A 10,000-nucleotide genomic window follows, 5' to 3' on the forward strand; every position below is an offset into this window, starting at 1 on the left:
CCGACGGAGACGGCAGAACGACCCACGAACACATGCATAGAATTTGGACTTCCTTGAAGAAGACGTTGACATAAAAAAAAAAAAAAAAAAGTCAAGCGGGTACTGGCTCAAGTGTGCCCGACGGTGACGGTAGAACGACCCGCGAACACATGCATAGAGTTGTGACCATTGTCAACTTGAATGTATCGGGCGCTGGCTGGGATGTGCCCGGCGGAGACGGCAGAACGACACGCGAACACATGCATAGAGTTTGTGACCGTTGTCAACTTGAATGTATCGGGCGCTGGCTGGGATGTGCCCGGCGGAGACGGCAGAACGACACGCGAACACATGCATAGAGTTTGTGACCGTTGTCAACTTGCATGAATCGGGTACTGGCCTGTGTGCGCCCGACGTTGACGGTAGAACGACCCACGAGCACATGCATAGAGTTGTGACCGTTGTCAACTTGAATGTATCGGGTACTGGCCTGTGTGTGCCCGACGTTGACGGCAGAACGACCCGCGAACACATGCATAGTGTTGTGACCATCGTCAACTTGAATGTATCGGGCGCTGGCTTGATTGTGTGCCCGACGGAGACGGCAGAACGACCCACGAACACATGCATAGAATTTGGACTTCCTTGAAGAAGACGTTGACATAAAAAAAAAAAAAAAGTCAAGCGGGTACTGGCTCAAGTGTGCCCGACGGTGACGGTAGAACGACCCGCGAACACATGCATAGAGTTGTGACCATTGTCAACTTGAATGTATCGGGCGCTGGCTGGGATGTGCCCGGCGGAGACGGCAGAACGACACGCGAACACATGCATAGAGTTTGTGACCGTTGTCAACTTGAATGTATCGGGCGCTGGCTGGGATGTGCCCGGCGGAGACGGCAGAACGACACGCGAACACATGCATAGAGTTTGTGACCGTTGTCAACTTGCATGAATCGGGTACTGGCCTGTGTGCGCCCGACGTTGACGGCAGAACGACCCGCGAGCACATGCATAGAGTTGTGACCGTTGTCAACTTGAATGTATCGGGCGCTGGCTGGGATGCGCCCGGCGGAGACGGCAGAACGACACGCGAACACATTCATAGTGTTGTGACCGTCGTCAACTTGAATGTATCGGGCGCTGGCTAGGATGTGCGCGGCGGAGACGGCAGAACGACACGCGAACACATGCATAGAGTTTTGACCACTGTCAACTTTAATGTATCGGGCGCTGGCTAGGATGTGCGCGGCGGAGACGGCAGAACGACACGCGAACACATGCATAGAGTTTGTGACCATTGTCAACTTGCGTGTATCGGGTACTGGCCTGTGTGTGCCCGACGTTGACGGCAGAACGACCCGCGAACACATGCATAGAGTTGTGACCATTGTCAACTTGAATGTATCGGGCGCTGGCCTGTGTGTGCCCGACGGAGACGGCAGAACGACCCACGAACACATGCATAGAATTTGGACTTCCTTGAAGAAGACGTTGACATAAAAAAAAAAAAAAAAAAGTCAAGCGGGTACTGGCTCAAGTGTGCCCGACGGTGACGGTAGAACGACCCGCGAACACATGCATAGAGTTGTGACCATTGTCAACTTGAATGTATCGGGCGCTGGCTGGGATGTGCCCGGCGGAGACGGCAGAACGACACGCGAACACATGCATAGAGTTTGTGACCGTTGTCAACTTGAATGTATCGGGCGCTGGCTGGGATGTGCCCGGCGGAGACGGCAGAACGACACGCGAACACATGCATAGAGTTTGTGACCGTTGTCAACTTGCATGAATCGGGTACTGGCCTGTGTGCGCCCGACGTTGACGGTAGAACGACCCACGAGCACATGCATAGAGTTGTGACCGTTGTCAACTTGAATGTATCGGGCGCTGGCTGGGATGCGCCCGGCGGAGACGGCAGAACGACACGCGAACACATGCATAGTGTTGTGACCATCGTCAACTTGAATGTATCGGGCGCTGGCTAGGATGTGCGCGGCGGAGACGGCAGAACGACACGCGAACACATGCATAGAGTTTTGACCACTGTCAACTTGAATGTATCGGGCGCTGGCCTGTGTGTGCCCGACGGAGACGGCAGAACGACCCACGAACACATGCATAGAATTTGGACTTCCTTGAAGAAGACGTTGACTTAAAAAAAAAAAAAAAAAGTCAAGCGGGTACTGGCTCAAGTGTGCCCGACGGTGACGGTAGAACGACCCGCGAACACATGCATAGAGTTGTGACCATTGTCAACTTGAATGTATCGGGCGCTGGCTGGGATGTGCCCGGCGGAGACGGCAGAACGACACGCGAACACATGCATAGAGTTGTGACCGTTGTCAACTTGAATGTATCGGGCGCTGGCTGGGATGTGCCCGGCGGAGACGGCAGAACGACACGCGAACACATGCATAGAGTTTGTGACCACTGTCAACTTGCATGTATCGGGTACTGGCCTGTGTGCGCCCGACGTTGACGGTAGAACGACCCACGAGCACATGCATAGAGTTGTGACCGTTGTCAACTTTAATGTATCGGGCGCTGGCTGGGATGTGCCCGGCGGAGACGGCAGAACGACACGCGAACACATGCATAGAGTTGTGACCGTTGTCAACTTGAATGTATCGGGCGCTGGCTGGGATGTGCCCGGCGGAGACGGCAGAACGACACGCGAACACATGCATAGAGTTTGTGACCATTGTCAACTTGCATGTATCGGGTACTGGCCTGTGTGCGCCCGACGTTGACGGTAGAACGACCCACGAGCACATGCATAGAGTTGTGACCGTTGTCAACTTGAATGTATCGGGCGCTGGCTGGGATGTGCCCGGCGGAGACGGCAGAACGACACGCGAACACATGCATAGAGTTTGTGACCACTGTCAACTTGCATGTATCGGGTACTGGCCTGTGTGCGCCCGACGTTGACGGTAGAACGACCCACGAGCACATGCATAGAGTTGTGACCATTGTCAATTTTAATGTAGCGGGTACTGGCCTGTGTGTTCCCGACGTTGACGGCAGAACGACCCACGAGCACATGCATAGAGTTGTGACCGTTGTCAACTGAAATGTATCGGGCGCTGGCTGGGATGTGCCCGGCGGAGACGGCAGAACGACACGCGAACACATGCATAGAGTTTTGACTTCGTTACAGAGGACGTTGACAAAAAAAAAATAATAATAATAATATCAAAAAAAACAAAACATGGTCAACTTTAGTGTAACGGGTATTGGCTTAAGTGTGTGACCCAATGGTCAGAATGAGTGGGCAGAGTGAATCGGATTATATATTAAGGGGAGTGTCTTGTCTCGCCGGTCGATCTTCAAATTGTAGAAGTTTCCTCATATATCTCCTTGATTTCGTCAAGATATATCCGGCACGGGAGCAACCCCGACACTCCTCTGAAAATACGGGTCGCTCCCATGTGAGAAGGTCGATGGTGTGATCGACGGCACGAGTGTCATGCGACCGGGCGAGGGCCGAGTAATTAGCCGACGGTGATGCACACATGCGTAGGCATGGGACCCGTTGTCGTTGCACGAGTCTGTGAGACGGGGCGCCGCCGGACAAGACATACCCGGCACGGGAGCAACCCCGGCACTCCTCTGAAAACACGGGTTGCTCCCGGGTGAGAAGGTCGATGGTGCGGTCGATGGCACGAGTGTCATGCGACCGGGCGAGGGCCGAGATTTAGGCCGACGGTGATGCACACAGGCGTAGGCTGGGACTCGTCGTGTTGCACGAGTCTGTGAGACGGGGCGACGGCCGACCTCGACGGCAGGCCGCCCGATGCATCCGCAAGGTGTGGCTCTCGTCCGAGATTTTGAGATCTCTTTAGTGTAGCGGGTATTGGCTTAAGTGTGTGATCCAATGGTCAGAACGAGCGGGCAGAGTGAATCGGATTCTATATATGAGGGGGGTAGTAGAGTCGATCCAAGACTCGAGAAGGCTTTTAATGTCTGTCGTGTGTGTATGCGTGTCATGGTTGGACTCCAGCGGGCCCTTTCGGTAGGGTCAGCCGTCGTTTCATCGCGACCATGTGTTGCAACTCGGCGCTCAGAGCGGGGGTTTTCACCCACTCGCCCCGTGAGCAGAGGTGTCCCTCCGTGCACACGTATATATCGACGTTCAGATATGAAGCTTTCGCGGACGGGAGTCCACCCGAGACTCGAAAAGGCTCCTTGCCTGTGGTGCGTAAATATGTTTTTGCACGTCAGACCCTTGCTGGCCTTCTCGGTAGGGTCAGCCGTCGTTTCATCGCGACCATGTGTTGCAACTCGGCGCTCGGTGCGGGGGTTTTCACCCACTCGCCCCGTGAGTAGAAGGTTCTTTCGTGCATATGTATATATACAATCCCAGATATTGAGCTTTTTCATCCGCAGAACCCCCGGTGGAGAAGAGAGAGAGTAGAGATGAGAGAGAAAGGAGAAGGGAGAAGGCCTCTCGCGTTGCGTGGTCGATGGCACGAGTGCCATGCGACCAGGCGAAAGGCAAACGGCAAGCCGACGGCGACGGCAGGCCGCCCGACTCACCCGCAGAGAATCTGGGTCTCGTTCGAGATTTCGAGATCTCTTAAGTGTAGCGGGTATTGGCTTAAGTGTGTGATCCAATGGTCAGAACGAGCGGGCAGAGTGAATCGGATTCTATATATGAGGGGGGTAGTAGAGTCGATCCAAGACTCGAGAAGGCTTTTAATGTCTGTCGTGTGTGTATACGTGTCATGGTTGGACTCCAGCGGGCCCTTTCGGTAGGGTCAGCCGTCGTTTCATCGCGACCATGTGTTGCAACTCGGCGCTCAGAGCGGGGGTTTTCACCCACTCGCCCCGTGAGCAGAGGTGTCCCTCCGTGCACACGTATATATCGACGTTCAGATATTGAGCCTTTTCATCCGCAGAACCCCCGGTGGAGAAAGAGCAGGACCTCGGTGTCGTCAGATATCGAGCTTTCTCCACGGGACCCGTTCGGGCATGCTGCCGTTGCTGCGACCATGTGTTGCACTCGGCGCTCGGTACGGGCTTTTTTCATCCAAGCAACGAATGCACGCTCGAGGCGTGCGATTGCTCTCCCCTGTTCCAGTGGACGAGCCGTCGCCCTCCCGCGTCGCTTCGAACCGGTCCCGTCTCCGAGGCGGGACCACTGCGACTCCTCTCGAGACGACCCAGTCGACTCGGGTAGAGATACACACCTCGAGAATCCCTTCGGGCGGTTCTTCGATCACTGTACCGTAATAGCACGGCATCGACAATTGAGAATTCAGAGAGAGAGAGAGGGGAGTGCGAGAGCGACTCCCGGACGGCGAACGGGCCCAGCCCGGTTCTGTCGACCGTTACCTGGTTGATCCTGCCAGTAGTCATATGCTTGTCTCAAAGATTAAGCCATGCACGTCTAAGTACAATCCTGAACATACAAGAGAAACTGCAGATGGCTCATTAGATCAGTTATGGTTTATTGGAGAAAGTCTTATACCATGGATAACTGTGGTAATTCTAGAGCTAATACATGCAACAAAGCGCCGACCCTTCGGGGGAAGCGTGCTCTTATTAGGAACAAGGCCAGCCCGGTCCTTTCGGGGTCCGGTCTCCGCTGGTGAACTCTAGATAATCATGCCGATCGCACGGTCTTGCACCGGCGACGCTCCCTTCAAAAGTCTGCTCTATCAACTTTCGATGGTAAGTTATGCGCTTATCATGGTTGTGACGGGTAACGGAGAATCAGGGTTCGATTCCGGAGAGGGAGCCTGAGAAACGGCTACCACATCCAAGGAAGGCAGCAGGCACGCAAATTACCCACTCCTGACACGGGGAGGTAGTGACAAAAAATAACGATACAGGCCTCTTCGGAGGCCCTGTGATCGGAATGAGTACACTTTAAATCCTTTAACGAGGATCTACTGGAGGGCAAGTCTGGTGCCAGCAGCCGCGGTAATTCCAGCTCCAGCAGCGTATATTAAATTTGCTGCAGTTAAAAAGCTCGTAGTCGGATTTCTGGCCGGGGCGGGCGGTCCGCCGTGAGGCGTGCACTGCCCGTTCCCCTTCTCCCCGTCAAACGGGAGTCGTGGGAGATTTTTCCCGGCCAGTGATTCGGTTGGTCGTGCGGTGCTCTTAACTGAGTGCCGTGCGAGACTGGAACGTTTACTTTGAGAAAATTGAAGTGTTCAAAGCAGGCCAAAGTGCCCGAACAGCTCAGCATGGAATAGTGGAAGAGGACCTCGGTTCTATTTCGTTGGTCTTGAGATCCTGAGGTAATGATCAAGAGGGACTGCCGGGGGCATTCGTATTGCGGCGTGAGAGGTGAAATTCTTGGATCGTCGCAAGACGCCCGACAGCGAAAGCATTTGCCAAGAATGTCTTCATTGATCAAGAACGAAAGTCGGAGGATCGAAGGCGATCAGATACCGCCCTAGTTCCGACCATAAACGATACCGACTCGTAATTCGCCGGCGTTCCTCCCATGACGCGGCGGGCAACTCTCCGGAAAACCAAAGTCTTTGGGTTCCGGGGGAAGTATGGTTGCAAAGCTGAAACTTAAAGGAATTGACGGAAGGGCACCACCAGGAGTGGAGCCTGCGGCTTAATTTGACTCAACACGGGGAAACCTACCCGGCCCGGACACAGTGAGGATTGACAGATTGAGAGCTCTTTCTTGATTTTGTGGATGGTGGTGCATGGCCGTTCTTAGTTGGTGGAGTGATTTGTCTGGTTAATTCCGATAACGAACGAGACTCTTGCTTGCTAAATAGTCCGGCCACCCGTCGTGGTGAGCCGCGAACTTCTTAGAGGGACAAATGGCTTTCAGCCATACGAGATGGAGCAATAACAGGTCTGTGATGCCCTTAGATGTCCGGGGCCGCACGCGCGCTACACTGGCGCAAGCAGCGGGTACATTTGCCCTCGGCCGAAAGGTCCGGGTAATCCGCTGAGACTTCTCCGTGCTGGGGACAGGGACTTGTAATTGTGTCCCTTGAACGAGGAATTCCAAGTAAACGCGAGTCATCAGCTCGCATTGATTACGTCCCTGCCCTTTGTACACACCGCCCGTCGCTACTACCGATCGAATGACTTAGTGAGGCCATCGGATCGACCGTCTGGCACCCCCGGCTTCGGCCGGTTGTCGAGGCGCGACGAGAAGACGGTCAAACTTGATCATTTAGAGGAAGTAAAAGTCGTAACAAGGTTTCCGTAGGTGAACCTGCGGAAGGATCATTAACAGAACCCTTCCCCTCCGTGATCGGAGAGGGAACAAAGGGGGAATGTCGGAAAAGCCGTCACAGAGAGACACGCGGAGAGAGCAAATTGGAAAAGCCGGGGGGACTCGAGCGGGGTTTTCACCGCCTCCTTCCCCGTTCCACGGTCGAGGTCAGACCCCGCGCTTCGCCTTCGCTCTCTCCGACAAAAAGGAGACGGGCGTGTCACACACAGACCAGCCCGGGGAGTACCCGGTTCTTCTCTCGTCGTCTGTCTCACGGAGTCTCGCACTCCCGGTAGCTTCGAGGGAGAAGTCCCGCAAGGGTGGAGACGCCGTCGCCGTCCGCGGCGCGGCGCTCCTCGAGGCATTCTCCGCAGGGCAGAGAAGGGGCACCGGTGTCGCCCGATTTCCCCCCAGTCGGCGAGTCTGACTCGCGCGACCCGCCCTCGCGGCGGTGGGGGGAAGGAGGGAGCCCGCTTCCCCCCTCGGCTCGACGGAGGATATTTCTTTCCAGTCACAAGCAAAGAAGGCACAGAGTCCCCGTGTCCTTTCTCCTTCCGTTCCACTTCTTCCCTCGGCTCTGAGGAGAGTTTGCGAACGCGGGAGTCTTCCAGTGGCAAATGACAATTCTTGGTGGTGGATCACTCGGCTCGTGCGTCGATGAAGAACGCAGTTAGATGCGAGAATTCATGTGAATTGCAGAACTCACTGATCATCGACTTATTCGAACGCAAATGGCGGCTCGGGGATGCTCTGCTCCTCGAGCCACGTCCGTCTGAGCGTCTGAAGACAATCACTCACAGAGTCGGCGTGTTCGCGCGCCGGAGGAGCGCCCGGCCGCAGCCGTCCCTTCGACGGCCGGCTGCGTCGGGTCAGTGTCAGATGGAGTTCTGTGATGTCGGCGCCGGTGAAACTCGGCGAGCAGGCTCGATCGGTAACCGGGGGTTCGTCGGTCGTGCGACGTGCCATCGGGGTGTAGACGTATGCGCCCGTGGTGCGGTCCAGCGTCCGACCCCCCGGAACGGTCGAGGAGCCTCTGCCGGGCAGAGCCGGTCGACCCAATCGCGGGGTCTCTCGTCCTCCCGTCTGCGTTCTCGCAGGCGCATGGTAGGCCACCCTTTCCCGCCGGCGACCCGATTCTTCGGGGAGCGCCGGGGAAGGAGAGACCCCGGGTCGCCGCTATGACTCCGATCACGTTCCACGTGTCTTTCACGATTCCAGACCTCAGATCGGATGAGATTACCCGCTGGATTTAAGCATATCACTAAGCGGAGAGAAAAGAAACTAACAAGGATTCCTTCAGTAGCGGCGAGCGAAGCAGGAAGAGCCCATCGCCGAATCCCCGCGCCCGTTTGCGGTGCGAGGGACCTGTGGCGTAAGGAAACTGAACTCCGGTCGACAGAGTCCGGCCGCAGTCCACTGTGATCGGGGCTGCAGCTTACCCGCAGCGGGTGTAAGGCCCGTAGGGCGGACTCGAAGGCCGGAGGGAAAGCTTTCCAAGAGTCGGGTTGTTTTAGAATGCAGCCCAAAGAGGGGTGGTGAACTCCATCCAAGGCTCAATACTATGCACGAGACCGATAGTCAACAAGTACCGTGAGGGAACGTTGAAAAGAACTTTGAAGAGAGGGTTCAACATTGCGTGAAACTGCCAAGAAGTAAACGGATGAGTGCCGCATGCTACATGGGGCGTCCGGTTGATTCAGGCGCGGTCGGCGCGGCAGCGTGTGCGGGTTCGGATCCCTCGGGACCGACCCGCGGCGCTTCGCCGTCCGGTCCGCGTCGCACTTCTACCGTTCGGCGCCCTTCCCGGCGACCGACCGAAGAGCGGAGCAGAGGGGCGGGCGAGGCTGCGGCGTGCGGGGGCTTCGGCCCTCGCCGTCTTACGCCGCCCGTCACGGTTGCTCACTGCGCTCTCTGTCGAGGACTCTGCGTGACGGCCTGCCCCCCCGGGGGTTCAGGCAGCGGGGTCCGGGCCACCGGCGTCTCCGTCGGTCGCGTGCACAGCTTGCTGTCGCGTGGCCGGCGGGATCCGGAGGGTCCGGTCTCGCCGCGGCTTCGGCCGAAGCGGAGGGTCTGTCGGGCGTGAGCGAGGCCTCCTCATTCGACCCGTCTTGAAACACGGACCAAGGAGTCTAAGCAGGCTTGCAAGTCGAGGGGGTCTACCGAAACCTATCCTGGCATAACGAAAGTGAAGGTCGGCACAGGGCCGTCACGAGGCGGGATCCCGGCCCTCTGGGTCGGGCGCACCGCCACCCCGTTCCGTCCGGCTCGTCCGGTGGAGCGGAGGAAGAGCAAGCATGCTAAAACCCGAAAGATGGTGAACTATGCTCGGGCAGGAGGAAGCCAGAGGAAACTCTGGTGGATGTCCGCAGCGGTTCTGACGTGCAAATCGATCGTCCGACCTGAGTATAGGGGCGAAAGACTTATCGAACCATCTAGTAGCTGGTTCCTTCCGAAGTTTCCCTCAGGATAGCTGGTGCTCGGGAGATATTCGTGAACAATTTTATCTGGTAAAGCGAATGATTAGAGGCCTTGGGGCCGAAACGACCTCAACCTATTCTCAAACTTTCAATTGGTAAGAGGTCCGACTCGCTGGCTTGGAGCCGGACGAGTGAGAATGAACGAGTGCTCAGTGGGCCACTCTTGGTAAGCAGGACTGGCGCTGTGGGATGAACCAAACGCCTGGCTAAGCCGTCCGACTCGGTCGCACATCAGAGCCCACAAAAGGTGTTGGTTGATACAGACAGCAGGACGGTGGCCATGGAAGTCGGCATCCGCTAAGGAGTGTGTAACAACTCACCTGCCGAATCAACTAGCCCTGAA

General features: G+C 56.3%; 3 non-coding genes across 3 annotated transcripts in view; all 3 read left to right on the top strand.

The window, feature by feature from the left end:
• Nucleotides 1-5,319: 5,319 nt before the first annotated feature.
• LOC139968311 (small subunit ribosomal RNA) lies at nucleotides 5,320-7,197 on the top strand. Its single transcript, XR_011793317.1, has one exon. It is a non-coding gene; the product is annotated as a small subunit ribosomal RNA (ribosomal RNA).
• Nucleotides 7,198-7,802: 605 nt separating this feature from the next.
• LOC139968316 (5.8S ribosomal RNA) lies at nucleotides 7,803-7,962 on the top strand. Its single transcript, XR_011793322.1, has one exon. It is a non-coding gene; the product is annotated as a 5.8S ribosomal RNA (ribosomal RNA).
• A 434-nt stretch (nucleotides 7,963-8,396) lies between these two features.
• The window catches only part of LOC139968390 (large subunit ribosomal RNA), a 4,028-nt gene continuing 2,424 nt past the window's right edge, over nucleotides 8,397-10,000 (top strand). The window contains exon 1 of the ribosomal RNA XR_011793389.1: nucleotides 8,397-10,000. This exon is cut by the window's right edge and continues 2,424 nt beyond it. This is a non-coding gene — a ribosomal RNA (large subunit ribosomal RNA).

This window comes from Apostichopus japonicus, chromosome 5 (assembly GCF_037975245.1).
Source record: "Apostichopus japonicus isolate 1M-3 chromosome 5, ASM3797524v1, whole genome shotgun sequence".
Classification (NCBI taxonomy): domain Eukaryota; kingdom Metazoa; phylum Echinodermata; class Holothuroidea; order Aspidochirotida; family Stichopodidae; genus Apostichopus; species Apostichopus japonicus.